Below are 26,226 nucleotides of genomic sequence, written 5' to 3'. Positions count from 1 at the left end.
TATTGTTGGGAGACAGACCACAATTAATTTCACCATTGACTTCAATGTTAAATCTGATCTCTTTGCCCGGCTTCAACATTTACCTTAAATTTTCGATGACCTGAACGATTTTAACTAAAGACGGAGCAACGAATTGCCATGCGTTTACTCCAATATTTTGTACGATGTTGTGTAATAATATCATTAGGAGATTTATGCTGTATATGAATAATAACGTTGGTATGTGTTTATCTAAAACGCAATTAATTTGTTTTCAATATTAGGAGAATAACAGAACATGAGTTCTAGAGTCAAGGCTACTTTGTTTAATGTTTTAAAATACTAGTGATGGAAAATTGCCAGATATTCTTTCAGAGCCAATCTCTCTATTTGGGTAATTCTTGACGTCATTAAGCATAAGTAACCAATCACATAATTAATTGCATAAATTTGTGTCCTATAAAAGAGCAAACCCAAGGCTCGAATATTCAGATACCCATTTGGTTCTTTAGACGATCATTTGATTCTCGTGATGTAGTGGTTTCCATCAATAATCCCGCTCTTTAGTGGATTGGGATAGACTTAGACATGTTGTTTTGATGTAGTGTGTGCTTGTAACCATGTGTCCTGTGTTGACATAAAAATATATACAAGAAACAATTGGATTGTTTTTTCTGATAAACATAAGATTTGGCTGCTATAAATATGTACACAACGTTGAAGTCCTAAAGCGTGGAGAATTACAATAAAATCCACGTCATAGTCAAACCTAGACGACCAAGGCTGTAACAAAATTATGTGTAGCAGGGAATGTGTCACACGTCGAATGAGATAAGCTTTTACTTTCCATATTCGACCGACGGATAGTGCTACAGTTGACCACTGAAATTTTGAGCACTAGACCAATATCAACAAAAAATGGTCATGCAAAAGGGTAGGCGAGAGGGATATAATATACTTGCTATAATTTAAACATGCATTATGCAAGAGCTAAATCTGCCTATTTCAGGTCTTTCTTTAGGCCTGAAATGTTATCTAAATTATTAATTAGACATTAATTAACCTATCCAGGCCATAATCAACTCTAGATGGCCGCGCTAGTCTGCGATCTTTAGTGGATTGTAAGCCGATTTACTGCAAAACTTTCCCTCTCTATTAAACGATTAAATGGATAATCGAGACTACGCTGTTTATCGTGCTGACTTTAGTAATGATGACCGAGGCTTATGGGAATTTCAGTCGCTTAGTTCTCGGTTCATAGTGGATCAATTTGAATGAAATTTTCACCAAATTGACTTCTTCATTATCTAGTTTTTAACTATTATAGTGAGAACTGCCAACTCGTTACCGAATCTTCCATAATGTATCTTTAACTGCTTGTCTCACGTGAATCATATAACACCTATCAATGATAATGGAAATTTCAACAAATATAAAAGTGAAATATATCCTCCTGAACTAATATTAAATAAAGAAAATTCCGGTACTGTAAATGCATCTGTTCTTGACCTGAACATCAATATAATTAACAATACATTTAATGTCGGTATTTTCGACAAAACGGACAAATTTGGTTTTGAAGTAGTAAAATACCCATCAATCTATAGTAACATACCAGATACCACGCTATATAGTGTTTTCTATACACAGGCATTACGATTTTTGACAATATGTAACAATAAAGAACTATTTCTCTCCCGAATAAAATCTCTTTACTTTAAATGCACTGCCAAAGGCGCTACACAATTACGCATTTTAAAAGAAATTTCAAAACTTCCATTTCTTCAACATACCAAGTTTGACATTACTTGTAAGTATATAACCGACTACATACTGGATAATGATCCAAATTAAATTTCATTTTACTTTACATTTTCTGTAGTTACCTAACCCTGTCTGAATTACCTCCCTTAATTTTATGCCTTTATAAATTCACTTACATAGTACGATTTCTTCAACATACCTGTTTTGCATTTCTTGTGTGGGATATTATATTAATATATTATAAATTGTACAATTACATAACCTAATAATCCCGATAAGTCGCTAAAACTTATGGTTTTTAAGCCTTTAACGTTATTTTATCTGGATTATCGCCCTTATTATTGTGATTTTTTTTATCACCTTCTAAGATATGACGTCCCTCGAGACCGTCTACATTTCCTATTTGCTTCTTTGTATTCAGTTTTGTTTTTTGTGACGATGGAACATGTACCCTATATGTATTGAATACTGAAGCGTTTCGTGATTGAATTTAGAGTTTAGACTACTTTTTTTTAATACATTTTACCGATGTGGTTACTTGTATAGTTGAATTTTACTACATATGCTTACATTCGTATTTCGTGTAGCATATAGCAGATCATGATTCATGCTGGCACTACACAATGGGTTCTTTGGGTTATATTCCTAATTGTTTTCAAATTTGAGTGAAGTCGGTGTCACTACAGACCCGGGACTGTACAGCGCAGTGGACGCTTACGGCTAGCCCCCGGATCCATTCACTTTTTTTTAATTGTTTGTATGTTTGTGTTTTCCTGAGTATGATGTCCTGTCCATGTTTTTGTGTAAATTGTGTGTGGTGCAGTCCCCCTGCACTTACTATCAAAGATAGATAGAACAAACTAATTATGGAAAATGACCATGAGTTACAATTTCAAAATTTAATATATTTTCCAAAGTGTTACCTTTTTGCTAACCAGCAAACTCTTTTACTGACACAAACTAACATTTTTTACCTCGCCCACCGTAATAATGTGTTCAGGATAGTGACGGTATCTCTTTACAGTTCTACCAAAGTGGAAATAATTCTGCTAATAATTGATACTACATGAACTCTTTAAATTCATGATTGATTACAGAACGTTGGGCGGGTGGATAAACAGATGTGTGTGTGTGTGGGGGGGGGGGGGGGTGTAGAGGGGGTGGGTGTAATGCAATTCCTTTGAAAGTTGGAAGAGCGAGAATGGCACAGCCTACAATATGAAGCATGGTATCTGTATCGTGGTAAACCAGTTACTTCATGTTATTGATCGGGTGTTTGTATTATCAGATATATCAACTGGCTTTTATATGCCATTTCTTTTACCACAAGAAATCTGTCAAACGCTTTTATATATCAAATTATGGAATGAAAAATATATATAAAATGAAAGCTGGTCTCTAGTGACCTGGCATATTGCACAACCTGACAAACAAAATAGATTGAATAATCGTAAATGACAAACAGAATATAGATCATCGAATACCAGCCATCACGAGGCATTGTCTTAAAATAAATGTAAATCAAATAAAAACAGGACACAGTTTGCTTCGTTAATGTGTTTCTATCCAAATATAAAAGCAATAATTCCAAATGCATCGTCCTTTGACAAATTATCAATTAGAGAAGACGCCAGTTTGGTATATTTTGTATTTTCGTCAATCATAGTAAACCCTGAAAGGAGATGAAATGAGATTAAACGCCCTACTGTTCTGCGCCGACTGGTGTTATGAAGGGCGCACGCAATACAGTGTGCCAACGGGGAAAGTTTGCCCGGGCAGCGGCGCTATGGCCTTTTTTGAATTCCATCTGGCAACTGTTCCTTATTTGAATCATACAAGTCTGGTTAATCGAGACTACGGAAAATACATTTCGTTTAATTAATTTCCAGTCTCATTTTTTTGCGTATTTAGAGCTACCAACAATGTAACTTCTAAACTCACTGACGCGGCAACTAACAACAAGGTTTTACGGTTAAATAAAAGTAACTTTCACAGTCTTGCATTGTCGGTACGTTGCCGCGAGAGTGGGGTTAGAAAAAGGACGAAACTACATGAGTTGACTCTGAACCGAGAACCGTTACAACATATACATCATTGGTTACAATCAACTAACCTAGAAATTAAATCGCCGAGGTTTAGCCACAATTTTAATCGAGTTCGTAACTACATATTTTTATAAGTCCAACGAGTAAAGAGGATATTTTTTCATGACTTCATCTATCTATACTAATATTTGTGACTGTCGTTTGTCTGTTCGGGGTTGGCGGCTACACTAGGTCTGCCCCGAGTCTGAAATTTGAGGTATAGAGGTAGCTCGGACCGGGGAGTAACATAGGCCAGGTGGCGTTAGTCTACCACTTCCGGTTTCGGGGTTATGACCCCCGAGCGAAGCCGGGCATTCTTCTAGTTGATAAATAAGTGAATGAATAATGTCTATTTTGGGCGAATGTTTGCTGCCTGCCGTGTATGAGCGAACCCGTGACTGAACTTTTTTCACAAACGCTGTTTTGATCCGAGTGACATGCTGTTAAAACAGGTCAGTGTATATAGTACAAATATCTGAGGCTGTGGGCCACTTTACATATGTTCAGAGAAGAATTTAAAGGACTGTATTAAGGTAACTGTCTCCCAAAATAGTTAACGAAGGGACTGTCAAGACTTGGAGTGTGTGGAGAAATAAATCTACATGAGGACGAAGAGAAAATTGTGAAAGATATTTTTAGACATGGATAATCGAAGTGTTACGGATAAGTTAAAAGTTTCCTTCAGTTATTTTTATAAGCCTATAGTTATTTTGTACTTATCGAATTATCGAGGGTAAGTTTTTTTTTCTTCTATTTTTGATAAACTTGTGTAATCTATAATTACTGTGTGCATATCTTTCAGGTGTCGGTGTATACACAAGAACAAAGGCGATTTGCTGCATGAAAGAGTGTCGAGTTCCAGCATTGCAACTGATGCAAAAAATACGAAATTAAGAGTTAGATCTAAATAAACCGATAAGTACACCTGTTTCGATGCTGAATGCATCTAACTGTACCATAAACATTTGCCATTGTCACGAGAATAAAAAAAAACGATTTCCGTGTTCTTGTTGTAATATTTCCAATCTGATTAAATCACAGATCATATTTCGTTTCGTTTTTTATAGTTCAAAATTTCGTTTTACTTGTCTTTACTACACAAGGGTCTGAAAGAGTTGTTATATAACCCGCGTTCTGGATGATGTGAGGGATTAGCCAATGAGCCGATCTGTTACGGCGAGGTTTTGCCATGAGGTGCACGGACCTGTGGGTAACCCACTAGAAGCATTAACGCTGATTGGTTAAGCACATGTCTAACGTCATAGGGTCAAAAGCCGCCCGTATGACCTCTGACGCGATCTTCCACTACAACCGGTCAGATCTCCATGTAGTGTAGGCCATCGAAAGTATGTAAAAAAACGAAACGAAATATAGATTGTAATATTTCATCAATGTCATCAGAGTTTGATATGAACCGAATAGATCAACATATGATGACCTCATGATATAACTTATATGCACATCAGAGAAAACACAACAACCAGTTGTATATTTAATAATAGCAGCTACTCATAATGATTTCCTAACAAAATGACTCTCTTTTCGGGTTTCAAATACATCCCGTGACTCTTATTGTTTCCAAATATTTAGATTAAAGCCACATGAGAAGTGCTATCGTTGTATTGTCATGCAATTCCTCTAGATATCTTAATCGGCTTATTTTATACCATATCTAGAGTGGATTGAACTGTTGTTATGACATATAAATGTTCAATTAGTGACACACTGAAATTTACAAGTTCAGTTGTAAATACAGTACAATCATTAAATATGAGAATTATTTGGGTTTTTTCTTAAATGAGAAAACTAATGTAATTGTACTTTACTTTTTCAAGATAATCAATATTTAACCTATTTGTAACGGGTATTGAATAAAATCTGCCAGAACTCTTTGTTAGCGAGTAATATTACTTTTTTTAGAAAAAGAATATGAAGCTCATAATTCTCTTGCGCGTAGGGGTCTTTAGCAATGGGAAGAAACCCACAAGGTTAGACAGGCGACCTTACTCCTTCTCACGTACAACCGGGAATCGACACCACGCCAGTTGACCTCAATGACAACCTTATGATACAACGCGCACGCGCTAACCATTCGACCCCCCCCCCGAGAGAGAGAGAGAGAGCGAGAGGAAGGGGTTTAACGCCCACTTCCCACAAACCAAGTCATTTCGGGAAAATGATATCGTTCAATTCGCTAGCGCGTTTACAAGGGTCTTTAGCAGTGGGGGGAAACCGGAGGATCCGGAGAAAACCTATGAGGTTGGACAAGCGACCCTACTCCTTGTCAAGTACAAGCGGGGAATGGAAACTACGCCACTTGATTCAATGACAGACATTGTGATTTCACTCACACGCGTTAAACCACTAGACCCCCCTCCCCATTTAGCACAGAAGCCCGTTTCCTCACCAACCTTTTAAATCTATAGTGTTCGGCATGTAATCCAAGGAAAAAATATAAATGCCACAAGGAAGGGGCGATATACTCATCAAATTCCTGATCCAGACATCTGATGTAGCATTGGATGTAGTCACTGATATTTTCTGGAAGATGGTAACATTTATCGTTTAACTCGAAGTCTGTTTAATTTAATAGGTTACTATCAGATGAAATCTGTCTTATATTTGATTTTTCTTGTATGAAAGATATCTAGATCTAGATTATGAAAAATGAGGTCAATAAATTTGTTGGTTGAATAACCTACCTAACCAAATCTAAAACTGTTGGTATTTCAATAGAACCAAGCTGTGTTGTTATTCAATAAACTGCATGCCAATAATCACGACTCTGTTTATTTCCTCATACAACCCTACACTTCACGTGAATTATTTTTATTTTTCACCTTCAAGATCTGATTGTTTTCACGGATACAAATCTGATATGTCGCTAAAAGACGACATACTTTTTATACGTCCACATTATTGCCGTCTCCCCTGTGTGTGTGTGTATGTGTGTGTCTGTGTGTCGCCTACAGGCCACAATTCTTAAGTGATCATCTTCAAACTTTACATACTTATTCCTTATACCCTAAGGATGATCCCTATTGTTTTTGGTCCATGCACGACCCCCAGGGGCAGAGCCAAGCCCATTTTTTGTATTTGTTTGTTTGTCGTCTACAAGCCACATTTCTTAACGTATCATCTTGAAACTATGCATACTTATTCTTTGTACCCTAAGGAACATCCCTATCGTTTGGGGTGCATGCCCGGCCCCAAGGGGCAGAGCCACGCCCATTTTCTTTTCTTTGTATGTCTGTGTGTCGCCTATAGGCCACAATTCTTAATCAATCGTCTTGAAAATTTTTCATATGAATTGCTTATACCCTAAGTATGATCCCTATTGTTTTTGGTGCATGCCCGACCCCCAGGGGCAGAGTCACGCCCATTCCTTATATTTATTTATTTGTTTGTCATCTACAGACCGCATTTCTTAACGTATCATCTTGAAACTATGCATACTTATTCTTTGTACCCTAAGGAACATCCCTATCGTTTTGGGCGCATGCCCAACCCCCAGGGGCAAAGCCACGCCCATTTTCTTTTTTATGTCTGTGTCGCCTACAGGCCACAATTCTTAATCAATCGTCTTGAAATTTTTTCATATGAATTGCTTATACCCTTACGATGATCCCTATTGTTTTTTTACCCCCAGGGGCAGAGCCACGCCCATTTTCTTTTCTTTTTATGTCTGTGTGTCACCTACAGACCACAATTCTTAATCAATCGTCTTGAAAAAATTTCATATGAATTGCTTATACCCTAACGATGATCCCTATTGTTTTTGGTGCATGCCCGACCGCCAGGGGCAGAGCCACGCCTATCCCTTATATTTATTTATTTGTTTGTCATCTACAGATCGCATTTCTTATGGTATCACCTTGAAACCTAGCATACATATATATTCCTTCTATCCTAAGGAACATCCCTATTATTTGTGGTGAATACCCAACCCCCAGGGGTTTTCTTTTTTTATGTCTGTGTGTCACTTGCAGACCGCATTTCTTAATCGATCATCTTGAAAACTTTTTTATACTTATTCCTTATAGCCTAAGGCTACTTTTTATACTTATTCCTTAATCCTAAGGCCGACCTCTATTATTATTTTTGGTGCATGCTCGACCCCTTGGGACAGAGCCACGCCTAATGTTTGTGTGTCTTGTGTTTTGCCTACAGACCGCAATTCTTAACAGATCCTTTTGAAACTTTGCATACCTATTCGAAACGTCATGCTTTTAGAATAAAGACATCGATTGTTTTAAAATAAAAATTGTGTTCTGTTAATGTGAACAAAGTGTTAAACTGATAGCAGTCCTACAACCCAGTTTTATTTCGCAGACCCTCAATGCAAACTGGACCATATCAAACAAAACAGGAATGTGGACGTATATTGCTGCGTATGTATGTATGTACTGTTCGGCTTTCAAACAGACACTATGTTAATAGTGATTAACAGTGTATACTAATTATAATACTAAGTGCAAGGGGCCGGCATCACACACAAATATACAAGACAAATCTACGGACAAGACCTACATAAATCACAAACAAAAAACGTACACATTAAAGGACAATATTGGTGTCAGTCATTATCACATCAATCATGTAAAATGAATATATTGAAAATTTCAGTCAAATTACTCATTTCAGAGCGAAGTTATCAAGCTTTGAAGAGTTCACAGTATAGTCTCGAATGCCAAGTACTTTCGCTACGATAATAAACAAAGTCTCGATCCTCCAGTTTTAAATTAAATTATTAAATAGCGATCGTGTTTCAATGAATTGGAAATCTTGACCATTTCATTGGTCCAAAGAGTTGATTATGGGCTTGTGTTATATAATTACGGATTTATGCTATGTGAATAATAACGTTAGATGAATATCAGAACAGCCTGACCTTAAAATGTTATCTTGTAAATACATGTTTATTTGAAACGCAATTTATTTGTTTTCAATATTTGGAGAATAACATGGACAGGAGGGCTGTGAAGAATGTAGAGTCAAGGCCAATTTGTTTACCTTTTAAAATGTTATTATGAAGGAAATTTATCAGATAATCTCTCAAGGTCAAGGTCCACATTTTGGCATTTCTTACGACATTGGATGTAATTGACCAATCACCTAATTAATAACAGAAATTGGGGAATATAAAAGTCCAGACTTGGGTTCAGCAAATCAGACGCTGTTTGAATTCTTAGGAGAACCATGATGGGAGGTTCGGCATAAAAATGTATACAAGAAACTATTATTGTTCCTGATATATATCTGATTTGGGTAGCACCAGTAAACAAATAATGTGACGTCCCAAGAGTAGGGAGCTTAAATAGTATCCACGCCAGAGACGGACCACTAGCCTAGACGATCAGGCCGACACAAAAGATATGTAGCAAGTGCTACACTTGTAATGTGAATAAATCTTTAATAATGGGCTTATTAGTCAATCTGTGTACAATTTAAATTTTACTGGTTATTCAAGTTTAGCGTATCGATGAAATAGATGTGATAAAAAAAAAAATATGATTGCATCTATATTTTGTGGTTTTATTTTTGTCCTTATTTCAATTTAAATTTCCACCGAGAAACATCTATCATTCTGTCACTTATAGGCCTATGATAACATGTTTACTTGGTAAAGTATTAACTTTTCTAGTTATCCATTGTCAATTACGTTTCTATCCCTGTTTTTCTATAATCGATACTGATCATGCCGACGACAAAAGGAGTTATGCCAGAAATAAAACAGAGAAAAATGGGGGTTAAATGTCCACTCGACACCAACTAGGGCATTTCGGGACTAACATATCGCTCAATTTTATTTCAATAATAGGCTTGCGCGTAGGGGTCTTGAGCAGTGTGTATGTTGACCCGGAGAAAACTTACAAGGTACAAGCTGGGAACATGAACCACGCCATTGGACTCAATGACAGACATTAAAACTTAAAGCGCACGCTTTAGACCATTCGCCCCCACACCCAAGAAATAAAACAATGTTGGTTGTTCATTTAGATTATGAATTATGAATAAAATTTTGCCGCTATATTGACACTGGTCAAATGATATTATTAAGTAATGTTAGTATCTAAATTGCCAAATGGAAGGAAAAGAAAACGTGTATCAGCAAAGCATGTTCAAGTGTTCACAATTTCCAATAATTTCTATATGTGTCATGAACTGTAGAGCTCACTTCAGTACATTTTTTTACAAATATTTTACTTGTTTCAAGAATCAATGTCAGTTCAGGGAAAAACATAATATCCCAACATCTTTTCTGCGATGCAACGTAGTGATTTCCTGCTGACAGAACGTCCCGGCATAAGAAATCAATCAGTTACGCTAGCCTTTGAAGTACTGAAGGAAACCCAATAAAGTGATTTCAATACGGATATTTTCCATTCAACAACGTCAATATTTTTGTACCTTTGAAAAACTGTTTACGTTGTGCTTGATTTACACGTTGACATCATTTTGAAAATGAAATGGGGTTTAACGTCCTATAGTCCATGTGGCAGACCTCGGATTTCGGAGTATCATTACCAATTTGATGAATAAATTCAACCGTGATTTTCAGTTAGCCTGGTGCCCGAAGTGTTCAAATTTGACTGATGGACTTCTGGGTCACTTTTCTAAATGCCATTTTGGCGGCCATCTTTAAAAATGGCCGCCGTTTTTTCATTGCAATTGAGCGCGGCAAGGAAACCTTCATAACTCTTTCACAGATTGACCTATTGATATGGAATATGGCTCAAAATGTTCGCAATAACATTCTACAGCTGCTGTTATATGACACATGTTGGTGAATGAATGATATATTTTCCAAATCAACAGATTATTCTAAAAAAAAGCAACGTTTTGTCATTTTTTTTCAAGATTTATTTGTAAGTTTACTACCAAATCATGTTCAGGGTAAATGTAGCCAAATTTTGTGTGTGGTCTTCTTAAGTTATTCATTTGGCATAAATAAATACGCTCAGTGACCTGGTCTGTACAGCTGCGGTGCTCGCAAACTCAGCAAAAGTCTTGAGTAGACTGTCAATTTTAAAATGTTGAGCCTCGGCGAGGTAGGGTACTAACCATGTGAACTTTTATTTAGGGTTGTCGCAATCGCAACGATATTTGGGGACCGGTTGTTTCTGAAGAAAAATTTGTCACTGAAGACGATTTTGATATTATGTCAATTCTGTGACGTCAGTTTCGGTTGAATCCGTCCGATTTCCAAAATGGCCGCCAAAATTTGACGAAAAATGAATTTCTTGTTAGGATGAATGAGTATCACGCAGAGCAAGACTTGTGATATATCATATATAGGGTTTCCGTAGTCATTGTACTTTGAATTGATCTTTAAAATTAGTTTCCCAAAATCCAAGATAGCGAAAATTCAAAATGGCAGTCAAAATTTGCCTAAAATCATTGATGCCTCGGATAATCACAGAACTTAAATACAACCTCTCAAAAAAGGGTTTCCAAAAGCCAAGATGGCGGCAAGATTTTCCCTAAAATGAATGATTTTTCAAATAATCGTCATTTTTCTGTTTTGTACGGCTTGTATGTCCTTTATGGGGTTTTCAGGATCACTAAACTTAAATATTACCTCAAAAATAGATTTTGGATATCGTAGATGATTGCCTCAAAAATAGATTTTGGATATCGTAGATGATTGCTTAAGAACAAAACGGGACAATTGTCAGTCTTTCTCTTGGCTTGGCATATTATAAAAATGTGTAGTAGTTTTTTAGGAGAGGATGGAATTAATTATACTAGATCTCGTAAATCAGAAAACAAGATTTAATATTATTCTAGCAAACCTGTATGGAATTTTTATATATCTTTGCAAATATATCTAGTTGTTAAGAATTACCTATTCTGTTTGTTCAGAAATGGGCCGAAATAGTGACTCAGTGGGTAAGGCTCAACAAGGTCCGGAATTCGATCCCTGTGTCTGGGCAAATGTTTCCTCATTTCACACTGTATGACGAATAGCCATCTTCATTGCCCAAGTTAGAACAGTAGGACGTTAACCCACATTGCATTTCATTTCTGGTCCACAAATCGTAATGTGTAGTCTGGCAACCTTTTGTGGTATCATCTAGAATCTAGACAGATGGTATCAAGGATTCATATTTGTCAATTGTGAAAATGTATTTTACAACAAGTTCTAAGCTTAAAAATGATAATTACAGAGATAATTTGAAATACATTTACGAGTAGGTATCCCAAAAGCCATGGCTCACGATTTCCTCTTTGTTAATGTCACAACCATCCACATCATTGGAATAACTGTGAAAATCGCAACTACTGTTTTTCTTCAGCAATGGCCATTAGCCAAAGTACAAGAAGAAACAGGAGATCTCGGCAGCGACAATGGTGATATTTTTTTAATATCATAGACCTGCGAAAGAGGAAATTGGTCGACATTACTTTTGTGATGCCTAGTCGTAAATGCATTTCAAATTATCTTCGCAACGATTCTTTTTAAACTTTCAACTTGTTGTGAAATGGATCTGTGGATACGATATCTAGACTATACCACAAAAGTTGCCATTCATAGAGTCTTTGATGAAAAACCGGTTCGGTTGTACCATATAACGAAAAAATGCGAAAAGTACAGAGATAAAAATCTGAAAAATACCGAAAAATGCAGACAAAATACCGAAATAGTGATAAATACCGAAAAAACTTTTTTGATGATAATTACCGAAAAAATCCGAAAACCCCAAAATATCGAAAAATCAATAAATAACGAAAAAACAACACTAATTACCAAAAAAAACTAAGCCACACATAAAAATTGCTAGGTGGGTCAGACTAGACCTTGCATAAAAATTTAGGGGAACTATTAAAATTGTGGACACTCTTGGTGGGTGATGGATCAAGCAAGATCAGGCATATATATAGTGGTACTCTGACGGACATGAAATAAAAGAAATGGGGTTTAACGTCCTACTGTTCTGCTCCTATACTGGGCTAATGAAGACGGCATACGCCATACAGTGTGTTATGATAGAAATTTTGCGCGGGCAGCGGCACTATCGCCAACTCTTATATCGAATTCCAACTGCCAAGGGATCTTTTACGTGCATTCCAATGTATACACGGGACCTCGGTTGTTCGTCTCACCCGAAGGACTAGACAGTTGTCCTTGTCAGGCCCTCCATCCTGCATCACTGACAATGGGAAACCATGTCGGAAAAAATCCAGATGAACTTTCTCGGCCAATGCAGGGATCGAACAACCGACCTCCAGGCTAGCGTGCCAGCGTCTTAACCACCTAGCCACCGTGGCTCCCTTATTTTGATAAACAACCGTAATTAGTTGATAGTGGCGAATTGAACCGCTGCTGTTTTATGACCGTGGCGGCTGTTTTCCACAATTTTAACTTTGTATCTTTTCAGCTTCCTCTGAACCACTTGACAGATTTCAAGCAAATTTGGAATGTATATTGCTTTGGGGATAGGCCGACTTTTATTTATTCTGTAGGGGCGGAAAAGGGTTCCTTGAAAGAGAACATGTAGACGTTTTTGCACCTTTTCGACTTCTCATAACTGGGTGTATATCAACCATATCTCGAAGGGATGTTTTTGGGATGTTGCATATAACATTAGCTGTTAACACAATATGGGCGGGGCATTTACACACTATTGCGACTTCGTTTCCTAAAGATGAGTTCCATAGTTATAAAGGATACGACCGTTAGTCTGTTATTCACAAACACTAGAGGCAATAATAATCAATATATCTTTTTCAAATTGACAAGCACTAAACATATGCCACCATTAAGTGTTCTGTAAAAACAAGGTCGATAACTCCTACGCCCAAATACTGCAAAAAAGACTGTTCTCCCTTTGACACCCTGGCAACCGTGTTCTATCATGTCAAGCAAAACTCCAATAATCGTTATTTTATTATTAAATACTGCACACCAAATGAAGAGCACTAATAGTTGTATTGTAAAAACTGGTTATTATGAACTTAGTTTGAAATGTATTGCGCCTTTGCTAGAACTTTGCTGACTGCAATTATTAACCTTTAATTTTGATATATGTCGACTGTAGAGAGAGAGAGAGAGATGAGGTTTAACGTCCAATCGACACAAACTAGGTCATTTCGGGACTTACACATGGTTCAATTTAATTTCCATAATTCGCTTGCGCGTAGGGGTCTTTAGCAGTGGGAAGTAACCGGAGGACCCGGGGAAAACCCACGAGGTTGGTCAGGGACTGTCTGTTGAAAGGACGCGTCCTGTAGTAATAACTGTTACAGCTATACCCTTTTGTTACGATCTGATCTGATCTTTTTGACATTTTTATAAGGCTTTTAGGTTTATAGGCTATTGCTGTGGAGGGGGGGGGGGGTATGGTTTGTTGTTTGGTAATCTATGTTTATATTCAGAGAAAGAAAAACATTTAACGAAAATAAAGCTTGAGCAAAGAATAAAGCGCCAATACAATGCTTAGTTCATTCTTTTACAGCCATGATTTATGGTTATGTGTTCAATTCTCGGACATCTTACTCTTCTTCGAATTCCAGCTGTCGAAGGTTATATTACGTTGACGTTCTCTCATCCGAAGGACTGGGTACACTTTTCTTGTCAGCCTCGCAGACACCAGCCATGGCAAATGAATTTATGGAATCGAACCCGGGCTATTCTACTACCTGGCCGCGAAATAAATCATATCCAATATATCCATATCGGCATTCGGCGCTTTTCGACGGATGAAAAACACCACCAACCTACTCATCACCACAGTAAGACACAAAATAAAGTGCAACACAAAGAGCACACATTACAGCGACCCCCAAGCGTCATTCAGTCTGCTGAAGATAAAAACTAGATATCAATTTCCTGTTCATCCTGTTCTGCCGTGAATTAATAGTCAATGCTTTGGGTTTTCTTTCAATAGTTCATATTCATAATGCAATTCAATGTAAAGAAACAATATGGGTTGCCAGTGAACGAAACATAAGCCCACAGCAGCTAAGTCGCATGATTAGTTCACAAAAATTGTAACATATTTATTCTCCTGTGGGAAATGGGGCATTCAAAAGACAATAAATTAAACTGGTCGAGTTATCGGAATTCGTTGAAAATGCGTTATATCATGAACATAAACACTGTAATTATTAGAATTGTTTTACTTCGACCGGAGTTTATCTTAATAATAAAAGATAGGTACACTAAGCCTAGAGATAAATACGCAGTAATGTCTCGACAGCAGCTTGTCCGAAAGGAAAACTTGGATCATGTTGACCAAATTTGATATTTCGGCAAAGGGGGGTAACTCTAGAATTGGAATTCACAGACTGCCTAATATCGACAGGGTTCGTCCTCAAATGGACCTAATGTGTTACGTCGTAGTTGAAAAGAAACGTACAAAACGACAGCCTCTGTCGCCTTCACAAGGTTTTCGGCAAGGATTATTTTTCGATGGCGTTTATATCCTCCCCCGATCCCAATGCCTCAGAACAAATTTAAATAATATCAGTTACAAACTGCAGGCTCTGTCACGTTCATATGGTTTTCGGACAACGGGAAATAACTATATGGTACGAAAGGTCATGGAACGCAAAATTGATAGGGTTTGTCCTCTCATGACCACAATGTTTTACACCAAATTTGAAATAATCCGTCATAAACTGTAGCTCTTATCGCTTTCACAAGCCAGTTGTTGACGAAAGGACCACCGGACATTGAAATGTCGGCGCATAAAGTATATATAAGAAACATCATGCTGTATAACAACCCTGGAAGCAATGAAAGCACTGAAATTTAATAGGATTTATGTCTTGTTAAAAATTAAACCGATCGCGCGTAATAAATGTAGTCTGAATGGAGTTTACAAGACATTGCCAAATATGGACCAGCGCTGAGGTAATATACCCGCATATTACAGATTGTGCGTTTTATCGTATGATTGTTTCAAAGAACGTACAAGGGCCCCATCGTACTCTAACTGGAAATCGGTTGTACCAATCTTTAATACATGTTTTGATGATGAAATAGAACTGTAATAATAGTTGTTGGTACAATTATTGATATATACAGTATATAAACAACACAATGATTAGATGGTGGCCTGGTAATTGACCAGTACAATAAAATCACATGGGAGATAAATGTGTAAATATTTACATAGAAAATCTATTTTCTTTGACCTTGACTGCTACAAATAGACAAATGATTGAAGACTAAATCGCCTGCCAATTGCAGAATCGTGTCTCCAGTGTTCAATGAAATATCTTTGTACGTGTGCTCATTCCCGATGTTGAATTGAAAAGAAAATCAATCTGTATTTTATTTTATATTTGATGTTAACTATATTTTGTTATATTTAAAAGTAAGTAGGTCTTGTCCGGGAACAAATCTGACCAGGAATAGTGCCTAATCGTTCGGAAGAGACTGAAAACCAAGGTCCTGTGTACACATTGGCATACAGTTAAAAGAGCCCTAGCCGCTGCCCGGGAACACTTTCACTCATAGGAACACAAAATGGCGTGTGCCCATCCCTTTTAGGCCATTTGGTGCATAAATTAATGTAGGACGTTAAACCCCATTTCATTTTTTTTCATCTGTGTTATATCTATGTATTTAAAACAAATAGCATTTAGAAAGCTTACATACAAAGGAAGTCAAAAGGCTTTAACTGAGTAAACTGTGCCTCTAATGCTGTGCTTCAACAGATGATTGTTGATTGTTGTCCTTTGAAAACATTTTCGTGTCATAAATAATAGATATGATCATTGATCATTAAAATCTTGTTCACTGAACCTTAATGTACTGAATTCATGCCTATAGATTCACTGTAAAATGTTTACAATCCTTGCCTTTTGTATAATTAGTGATATTTCACTAAAAAAAAAAAAAAAAAAAAAAAAAACCTATACACGCCAATCGATGCTTGAAGTGGCGAACAAGCGAAATTCTAACATCGTAGTTGAGAGCAAACATGAAAATGGCAGCAAGATCTACGGTTTAGACAGTCTTATAGATTTTATATATATATTCTTAGACAGGTTATTGTAGTGGTAGGTAACTAATAGTGATATAAGACAATGGGACATTTGTAAATAACCGTTCATTACAATTTATAACCCACAGAAAATACTCAAATTTACAATCTACTATGTCTTTATGGGAGTCGTGTGTCGGCTATGGCGTTTTATTCATCCGCCCTCTCCAAAACAAAGCACAAAAACATCCCGATACCACTTCTCACCTATTTACTATTCTTTAGGCTATAGAGTTTGTTCTAAGTTTGCATTGCTACAATGTAAACAGTTAGTTCTTATCATCAAATTAATCATCTGCGCTAAAACCCAGTTATACACAGAATTATTAATAATCAATATTCACGAACTGTTTATAAAACGTATTTTATGCTCAGAAATTCCATTTACAATGCGCATTATCTCAGCAACGCTGGAGTACCGTTTCTATTCACGATATCACACTAAGGAAGTAATCTCTTCCAAATACTTGAGGAAGTTTTGATAAGAAATTTCGTACATTAATTCGGATATCAATGAAGTATCATTCTGGAAGATCTAGCTGAAATCGCCATGTGTAAAAAATATAAATTTACCAGATAACCAACGAAAATGCGCACCGGTAGCTTTGTAAAGAGGAGTAGCGAGAACACCATAGCATGATGCTCATACAAAAAAATAAGTAACGTCCAGCTCAAAATCTAATATGGAATATATATGTTGTCGGTGGTATATAAAAACATATGCTTCGTTGCGAATTGAGCTATTTGAGGCGGCGTAGCTAGGATATCATTGCATGATGCTCAGACAAATCAAAGAAGTAACGGCCAGCCCCAAAACTGATATGGTATGTGTAAATGAGCTGTAAATAAGTAGGGGTGAGCGGGGCTATTCCGCCCTAGGGGCAAGTCCGCAGCCCATTCATATCTCGCGCCTAGAGCATGATGACGCAACCGCCGCCAAATTGATTGGTCACCTGACCGATACAATTGTTTTACATAAATTACATGAGAAAATACTTGTCGAATTTGTGCAGTAAATTTCATTTTTGACAAGGTCTGAATTTAGTGTTTAATTGTTAACACATGCCTGGGGTTGATAACCAATGTTTTATATGTGAAGTATGATGGGGTAATGACCTTCAATAGGCCACGTTTTTCAATTCGATTCATGACCTCCACAAGACAAAATCACGTGTTATGTATAAAAAGTCCTGTCGGGGTGCGAATTTGCCCTTCGTGGGTGCGAACGTGCCCCATACCATAACGGTATTGAAAATCACCATATTATTTGTATGCATATCTGATTACTGGTGCGTAAAACTTAATAATAACCTAAGATACTTAGATCTGCATTTGATTTTTTCAGAATTTAAAACGATCGAGCGAAACCATGGTACGCAAATACAAGAGGAAACGAGCTGGGGTCACGGCAGGAGAGATCAAACGGCAGGCCTTAGAACATTATAACAGATTCAATGAATGATTGCCCTTCCACGATATCTACATCTGCTAACTCTGCTACGCCTTCTGCATCTGTTAACGAGCGTGAATCATTGTCACCTACAAAAAGTTCATTAAATACTACCAGAATAGATACTACATTGAAACTGTATCGAGAAGGTGGATATATTTGTAATATTGTTTTAGTTTCATTGAATAATTAAATAACTGGTCGGTGGTATATAATAAAAACACATTTGCTTCGTTACGTGGTATATAATAAAAACACATTTGCTTCGTTACGAATGGAGAATCTACAAGCTAATCTTAACCTTTTCAGAGCGTTTAGAAGGTTGGGCTTTAGAACCTGTCCATTCGAAATACCCTAGTTAAGGTATATGCATTGCTAGAAATATGTCGTAGACAGATTCGAAAGATAAACCCAAACTCCGTGACCTTGTGACCACAATATTATATATCATATAACATAAAATATAGGCTCTCAAAAATAGATGAAGATATTTCAGTTTGGAAAACTGTTGTGCCAGTTGTGCTGTTCGTTAATTAATAGTCGTAAACAATTTATTATTATGGGCTTAACTGTTTTTGTTACCAGATCATTGCAAACATTCTACAGGGCTTAATGTCAGCTTCCACGGACAGTATTACTTCTAAATAAAATATAGTTCCATCGACCCTAAAGGGTCATAAAATCCCAAAATTGTAATAACATTTGGACTGGAACGTATCAAATCGATGGTCGGTCCAATAGTAAAGTATCAGGTGTTCCATAAAATAAGCATACTCTGCCCCAGAGCTGTTTCAGAACAGTTTTAAAACCCTAAAAACATTTGTAACTTTTTGTAATGAGGTAGAAAGATGTAATTTGGCGTACTGGTTACTGCCTGGAAAATTATCTTTAAAGTGTAAGCGTTTCTGTTATACATTGGAATTCTATTAACTTTATGTCATACTGCCTTCCCGCCATCATTTCATGCGATAACGATTATGTTGTTAATTTGTCACCTGGGAAAAAATCCATAGAAACTAACATGTGATAAAAGACTCGTCTAACCTACATGACCTAGAACTAATTTTGTTCCAAATATACATTTAATAATAAACACAAAATAAGTCGGATGGCCAGAATAGAACATTCAGATAGTGGTTATGAAATGAGTTCTAAAAAAAGATTACCTAGCAAATGTACGCTATAAGATTTGACCATGAACCTAATGGACCCGTGACACTATTGCGTATGGGAGGAACTTACGAGTTGCGTATGAAAATTAATAAAATAATTTTCATACGCAATGCCCTTGTATATATGCATAATTGTTCGTATATTTACTGTATTGAATCTATGAATAGCGTACGATGAAGTTTCTCGACCAACGCCGGGATCGAACAGGGGACTGCCAGGTTAGCGAACCAACGTCTTACTCACTGAGTCACCGTGACCCCCAATGCTATAACAATTGTAACTCCCCCTAAAGAAAGCTTCTGGTGGAAATATACTCGTTGTCTAGTGCTATATTTACTGAAAATATGTAGAAATGAATGAAAAAAGTTATCACGGGGCATTGGGTTATACCGCTAAAGATTATAACCCTTGTACATCCACTCTGTACACGCACTAATATTATATTTTGCTATTTCATTGAATTTGATTCAAGTAGCTTGAAGTTGCTTATAACTTCTGACTTAGAAATAAAAACATACATAATAATGGTGATTTAAGTCTTTTATAATGACAGCAAATATTCATATTTATTGAGTCTAGAATTTAAAATTCCCACTGGAAATTTCTAAACTGATGTAACAGTCCGTGTAATGAATTAATTTACAAATGGGCTTTAAGTCACCCTACTTGTATCCAAAACCGGTATTAGAAATAGATTTAACTGACAGGTTCTAATGAATGTAAAGACAAGAACAGTCGGTTTAATTAATGATTTATTGTCTTTCTGGGCCGTGATAAAGTAGAAGTTACAGGTCAAGCCAACACAGGAATGGTTAGATAATCAATTGCTATTTGTAAATACATCATTTCACTTCATTTGAAATTTCAAATCAATCTCTGGTGTTTATATGGTATTTAAGGAAGTCTGCGAACAAACTGATAACTACAGGGATGTCCCTCTTCTCATTACAAGAACCGTAAATAACTCGGCTCATTTCCTTTCCATGATGAATTATAAAAGGAAGTCTTTCGGGAACAAAATCTCAGTTCATTGTTGTTTTTAAATAATTGAAATAAATTAATTTGAATTTGACTAAAGGCCCTGTCCAATACGCAGTTGTTAGAATGCCTGCGCTTATTCGATTCACATCTGGACACAGCTTGCCAAATATTCCTTCTTCGTCACCCACGATTTTCTTTCACCGGTATGTATGTTGCCAGAACACATGGGAAGTATATTAAAAAGGCTTTTTGGTTATACCTGAAGTTTCACCCCTATATGTCTGTGTGTGACAAGGCTGTGACTGTTATGCTTTAATTTTGAAAATATGAAGACTAAATTCTGAGAAAATATGTATTAAAAAAAAGTTTGGAGAAAAATTGTGATTTTACTGCAAATTTTTAAATTTTCAGTTTTTATTTAATTTCTAACAGTAAGAAAAGTATGAATAAGCCCCAGAAAGCACAGATAAAGTGAACAGTATTGTAATTTCACCAAATTTTGTCTAAAAATCAAGAATATTTACAGAAAATCTCCAGATTCCCCCCAATTTCGATGTAGAAATTAATCCTTACATGACTTCTCAAATGAGTCAAAATGTCTAAACTTGACCTTTTTTTCTTTGCTAATATAACTTAGATGCCATCTATAAGTTTGTCAGGTTTAGAAATAGCTGTAACGTTCCTAAATAAAATTGAACATTGGTAACACTGAGTTAATAATGTACAGCAGACGGGTTTGTACAAAATGATCCAAACAGGGGTTGGCCCAATTTTACCACTATTTTACCCAGAACAAGCATTTTTTTCTTCTTTGAAACATTAAATTCTTGCATTTTCTTCATGTAGAAAGCAATATTCCAGTCTTTCTATACATTTTTCACTCCGCCATTCCGTTAAAACAGGCTATAAATGCCCCACCCCACCCTTTTTATTGATCTGTTTTGAGAGATTTAATTGCATCTGTGTTGACATTTAAATGAAAGTAATTTGAATTTGTTGTTGAAGTACGACTAGGAATGTTATTTTTCACCAATAAATAGTTATTTTGTACATTTCAAGGATTTCTAACCCTTTTTTTTGTTAATGTCAAACTTAGAACGCCGAGACTTTCAGGTCTATGAGACCACATCCAGTTATAAAACTAGTGTAGATTTGTAAATGTTAGCTTAATGTTCAATATTTTCTTATCAAAATCTAGGATTTGTGGTGGTTGCATTTATGATACTTATAGAACAGTAAAATGTTAAGTTTGCTCCTTTTTAGGCCTCCTTCAATGTCAACTCGGTCATAACTACTTTTTTGACTTAATTTTTTTTGGAATTGATGTAAATTTCCAGACATCTTGCTTCAGCACAAGAATTGCAATACAGATGTGTATGATGCCTCTGAGCTTTGAGATGTTGAAAACATTGAAATATTACCAAATTTATGAAAATTGTGTATTCTGCCACCCTTTTGTTAGAGAGGGATGGTCATAGACCAAATATGGCATTTGCTTTCTTTCATCAAGGCCTATTTTTAACCATAATTTATATTTATTGTACATATTTTAGTTTATATGTACATATGTTAGCCAGAGATGGTAAAACATGGCTGTTAGGCATATTCCTTTCGTAATGTTAGTTATGCATTCAAAGATTAGATTGATTCAGTCAGTGACATGTTTAGGGGGTGGGGATACATGTTTCAGTATAATTCTTTAATATTACAATCAATGCAACTGGTTTGTGATTTTTCTGTTCGGATATCGTCAAAGGTTTCTGAAAATATATTTCTCGCCAGTTAGGCTATCTAAAAAGTGGAAAATTATTGTTTTTTTTAAAGATGCTACATGTAAATTTTGTACATTTTTCATGACATGACAAAAAAAAAAAAAAAAAAAAAATTATATTTTTTAAAAAAATACCAGATTATGATTGTTTTCTGTGTAATTTGTTTGTAACTTGTCTATTCATTTTCACAGAACTCAAATACTGCTTTTAATAAAAAAGATTTTTAAATTTTAGCACAAAAGACCCATGGACCGGAGATACACCGCTGTACATAAAGCAGCATTGTATACTTAAAGGGCCATCATTTTTGTAGTTATTCTTTGATTTTGATTTTCTTTCACCGGCATGTAACCAGAACACGTGGGAAGCATATAAAAAAGGTCCATTTGGTGACACAGCTCACCAAATATTCCTACGCCGTCACCTTAGTCTTTCTCACCCTTTCATTTTTCTCCCCTTAGTATGGCGATTTTTGTTGACTTTTTGGTGTAGATTCGAAGAAAAAAGGTTTGAAAATACATTTTCTGCCATTCTTTTGGTAAATAGTCATGATTTTGAGGCGGAAGGATACAAGAGTTGAGAGGTTGAATGAAATGTAGGGCCGATAATTGCACGTTTACATGTCTCTACTTCCAGCTTGTGTATCTCAAGTTTTTCATGAAAAACCTCATACTGCTTTTGGGCAAGAGTTTGCCACTTGTTGCTCCATCTGTGGTAGAAAGTGTTCTACCCAACGAAAAATTGGGAAAAAATTAGAGCCGGTTTAAGAGACGAGAATTAACATTAAAGTCAATGGGGAAATCATTAGTGATCTGTGACCATCTACTTGAAAACTTAATGACAGTGGGTTAGGATTTATCTTTTCTTTCATATCGATGACCTTCTCATTGAAAAAAAAAATATGGACTGTGTTTATTGTTTCTATGTTGTTTGTTTATGTGTGTTTTAATCCATTGATGTTTTTGTTTTCTATATTATAATTATATGTTATCCTAAATCATTATGCGAGGAGACAACTGTTTCAAGGGATCATGTAACGGTGAAACCCAGCAATATCGATATAAAATAGTCTGATGTTGTAGCTGGCAAGAATGAAATCTCCAAGCAGCTATAAATCAGATGTATCATTAAATAAAATGTAGGCTTGGGTTTTGGCAAGGGGTCGTGAACAGGAAAACGAGGATATATTTTAAATTTCTCATTTCGAGTTAATTTACCCCCCCCCCCTAAGGGAATAAAAGACTGTCTTTGTCTTTTCTTATTCAGGATGTTTGTTTATTGGATATATTTATTATTGTTTTGCTCGCGTCGAGTCTTTTTTTTATCTAACAAAGTTCACCGAACTGTATATCAAATCCTGTGTGCTGGAAGGCTTGTTTTTTCTTCTTTAATTAACCTATCGTAAACATAAGATACTATACCTTTATTATTACATAGCGTTCATAATAAACTTAACATTTTTATATGCGTTGGGGCCCATTTGTGTCCATGTCTAGGAGCCAAAGAATAGCGATTTAGTTTCTTTAAGTATTACATTATTTCATTGCATTATCTTTTATACAAGAATCTATTATTAAAGAGGAAAATCTACAGTGTATAGTATTACATTATTTCATGGCATTATTTTTTTATAAAAGAATCTATTATTAAAGAAGAAAATGTATACACAACAAAAAAACTATATAATATGTACGTTATTATTCTGTTGGAAGTATATACCAGTTTTTCAGAGGATGGCAGGCAAGATATATTTGGTGATTTACTGATTTTACTATTTTCCATTTTGAGAGGAAGATAGTTAATAAAAATTTACTTCGGAACAGAGAAATTAACATTATTGTCATCAAATACTAAAGGAACTATCATTTATAACAATAGAATGGATGTTAAAGAGGTCATTAAAGAGGCGTACTCAGAAAATCGATCTATAAAAGTGAAGATTTGTGACATAGCATACGTATTACGTAAGGCAATACTAAATGTACAAGTACCAGTACAGAAACAACTGACAATGATAACCAGCTTCCTATATGTCGGAAAAGACGGTCATTTACTCTTATCCGTTTAAATCTGGAACCATACAGGAAGAAACATAGAATGACCAACCAGTCAGAAGATCTATTATTTACCCGAAATCTTAACTCACCATGCACAGCACTACTCTTTAACTTCCATATGGACTGCACTATTTAGATGACACGTTGTGTACTTTTACTATAATGAATGGAATATTGACGTGTTCTAAATGCTTGTTTATATATAACAGTAATATAAGAAACTACCAGTTAGATAAATTCGAAACAGGAACGTGTTTATTGATATTCTAGCCCAAATATTTAGGGACTTTCTTCGGAACTATTTAAGAAATATTTTTACTCCAATTTTAAAAAGTCTTTATTTGGCCACGTACTGTCGTTTATTTTCCAAAATATATTCTCATTATTCTCAATACATTTATACCGACCGTCCCCTTTTTAATGCAAATTTTAAAATGCTTCTGTCCCGAGTCGCTGGTAAACGAATTATGAAAGAAAATTTTATTCAGATATCGCCAATAAAATCTTTTTAACATATGAATATTTTTAAAAGAATAGGAAAATAGTCTTATTACGATGCTTTTTGCCGGTAATGTCAACCGTGATTGAAATAGTTGCGACCTGCTAACTGAGACTAAGGAGGGGTAACTCATGGCAACACAGATGGTTCGCTTGCTAAGTTTCCATGTAATATGGTAATATTTTAGCATTTATTATTTTATTTGCAGACCGTCAACAGAGTTCTGTCCCTGGTTCTTGTTCAGGCTCGTGCTTACATCCCCTAAAATACATTATAAAACTATGTGATGCCCAGGGTTGCTATGTATACCGTTCCGACGTGCCGTCAATCAATGTCAATTTTAGCATAATTTGATCAAATCATTACTTATTCTCCTATATTAAAGAGGTATTTAAAAAAATAACGTAGCAAGTCTAAGACTTGAATAACCAACACCATGGTTACGTCAATAAACAATCAATGTAAACATCTTGTCAAAACTACAAATATTGATAACTTCGCTCAGTATAAAGTAATTTGAATGAAATTTCAATATATTCATTTTGCATTATCTATTTTTGAACTATTATAGCAAGAACGACCAATTCTTTATCGAAATCTTACATAATGTATCTTTAATTAAGCATTCATGAGTAATGCCAAATGAGTAATGCTGGCCTATCAAAAAAGAAAACAAAATTCCTTGGAAGATATTTGTCAATAAAGATTTGAGTTGAGGAAGATCATTGAGCACAAGAACGCAAAAAATCGCCTTACTAAATTAGTGAGGTTTATTGTCCATTCGACCAATCAGAATAGAGAAAATTTGTGATTTGTACTCCTCAGCTTGCAGGTGATTTCCATTTCATAAAAATATTAATTCTAGTAGTCGAGAAAAATTATTCAATACAAATGAATAAATAAAAAACACAATTTGTTTTCAACTTTTCATTTAACAATTCCAAAAAATTAGTTATAGTAGTCACTCTTCTTAACAACAAAATGTTATAGTAACTCTTTCTGAGTATCGGAGCCACGGTGGCTAGTTGGTTAAGACGCTGGCTCGCTAGCCTGAATATCGGGTGTTCGATCCCTGCATTGGCCGAGAAAGTTCATCGGGATTTTCCGACGTGGTTTCCTCTTGTCAGTGGTGCAGAACGGAGGGCGTGACAAGGACAGCTGTCTAGTCCTTCGGATGATACGAAAAACCGAGGTCCCGTGTGTATATTGCAATGCACGTAAAATACCCCCTGGCAGTTGGATTTCGATATAAGAGTAGACGATAGTGCCGATGTCCGGGCAAAATTTTCCTCATAGCACACTGTATGGCGTATGCCCGTCTTCATTAGCCCAGTATAGGAGCAGAACAGTAGGACGTTAAACCACATTTCATTCCTTTCTGAGTATAACTGTTAGGTGTACATGGTTAGATAAATCTTTTTATTTTTCTGTTGCAAACAAAAACCTAACCAGCTGTGTTCACAAATCAA

The 26,226-nt window shown here is 35.9% G+C and overlaps 1 long non-coding RNA gene across 1 annotated transcript in view; it reads left to right on the top strand.

Annotated features, from left to right (window-relative positions):
• Positions 1–18,378, top strand: part of LOC126824586 (uncharacterized) — a 79,729-nt gene extending 61,351 nt beyond the window's left edge. The window contains exon 3 of the long non-coding RNA XR_007681569.2: positions 18,171–18,378. This is a non-coding gene — a long non-coding RNA (uncharacterized LOC126824586). The remainder of the gene's footprint in view (positions 1–18,170) is intronic.
• The last annotated feature ends 7,848 nt before the right edge of the window (positions 18,379–26,226 follow it).

Source organism: Patella vulgata, chromosome 6, assembly GCF_932274485.2.
Source record: "Patella vulgata chromosome 6, xgPatVulg1.2, whole genome shotgun sequence".
In the NCBI taxonomy this organism is placed as follows: domain Eukaryota; kingdom Metazoa; phylum Mollusca; class Gastropoda; family Patellidae; genus Patella; species Patella vulgata.
Note: the sequence above shows the minus strand (reverse complement) of the source record. Positions and strands in the feature narration are given on the sequence as shown.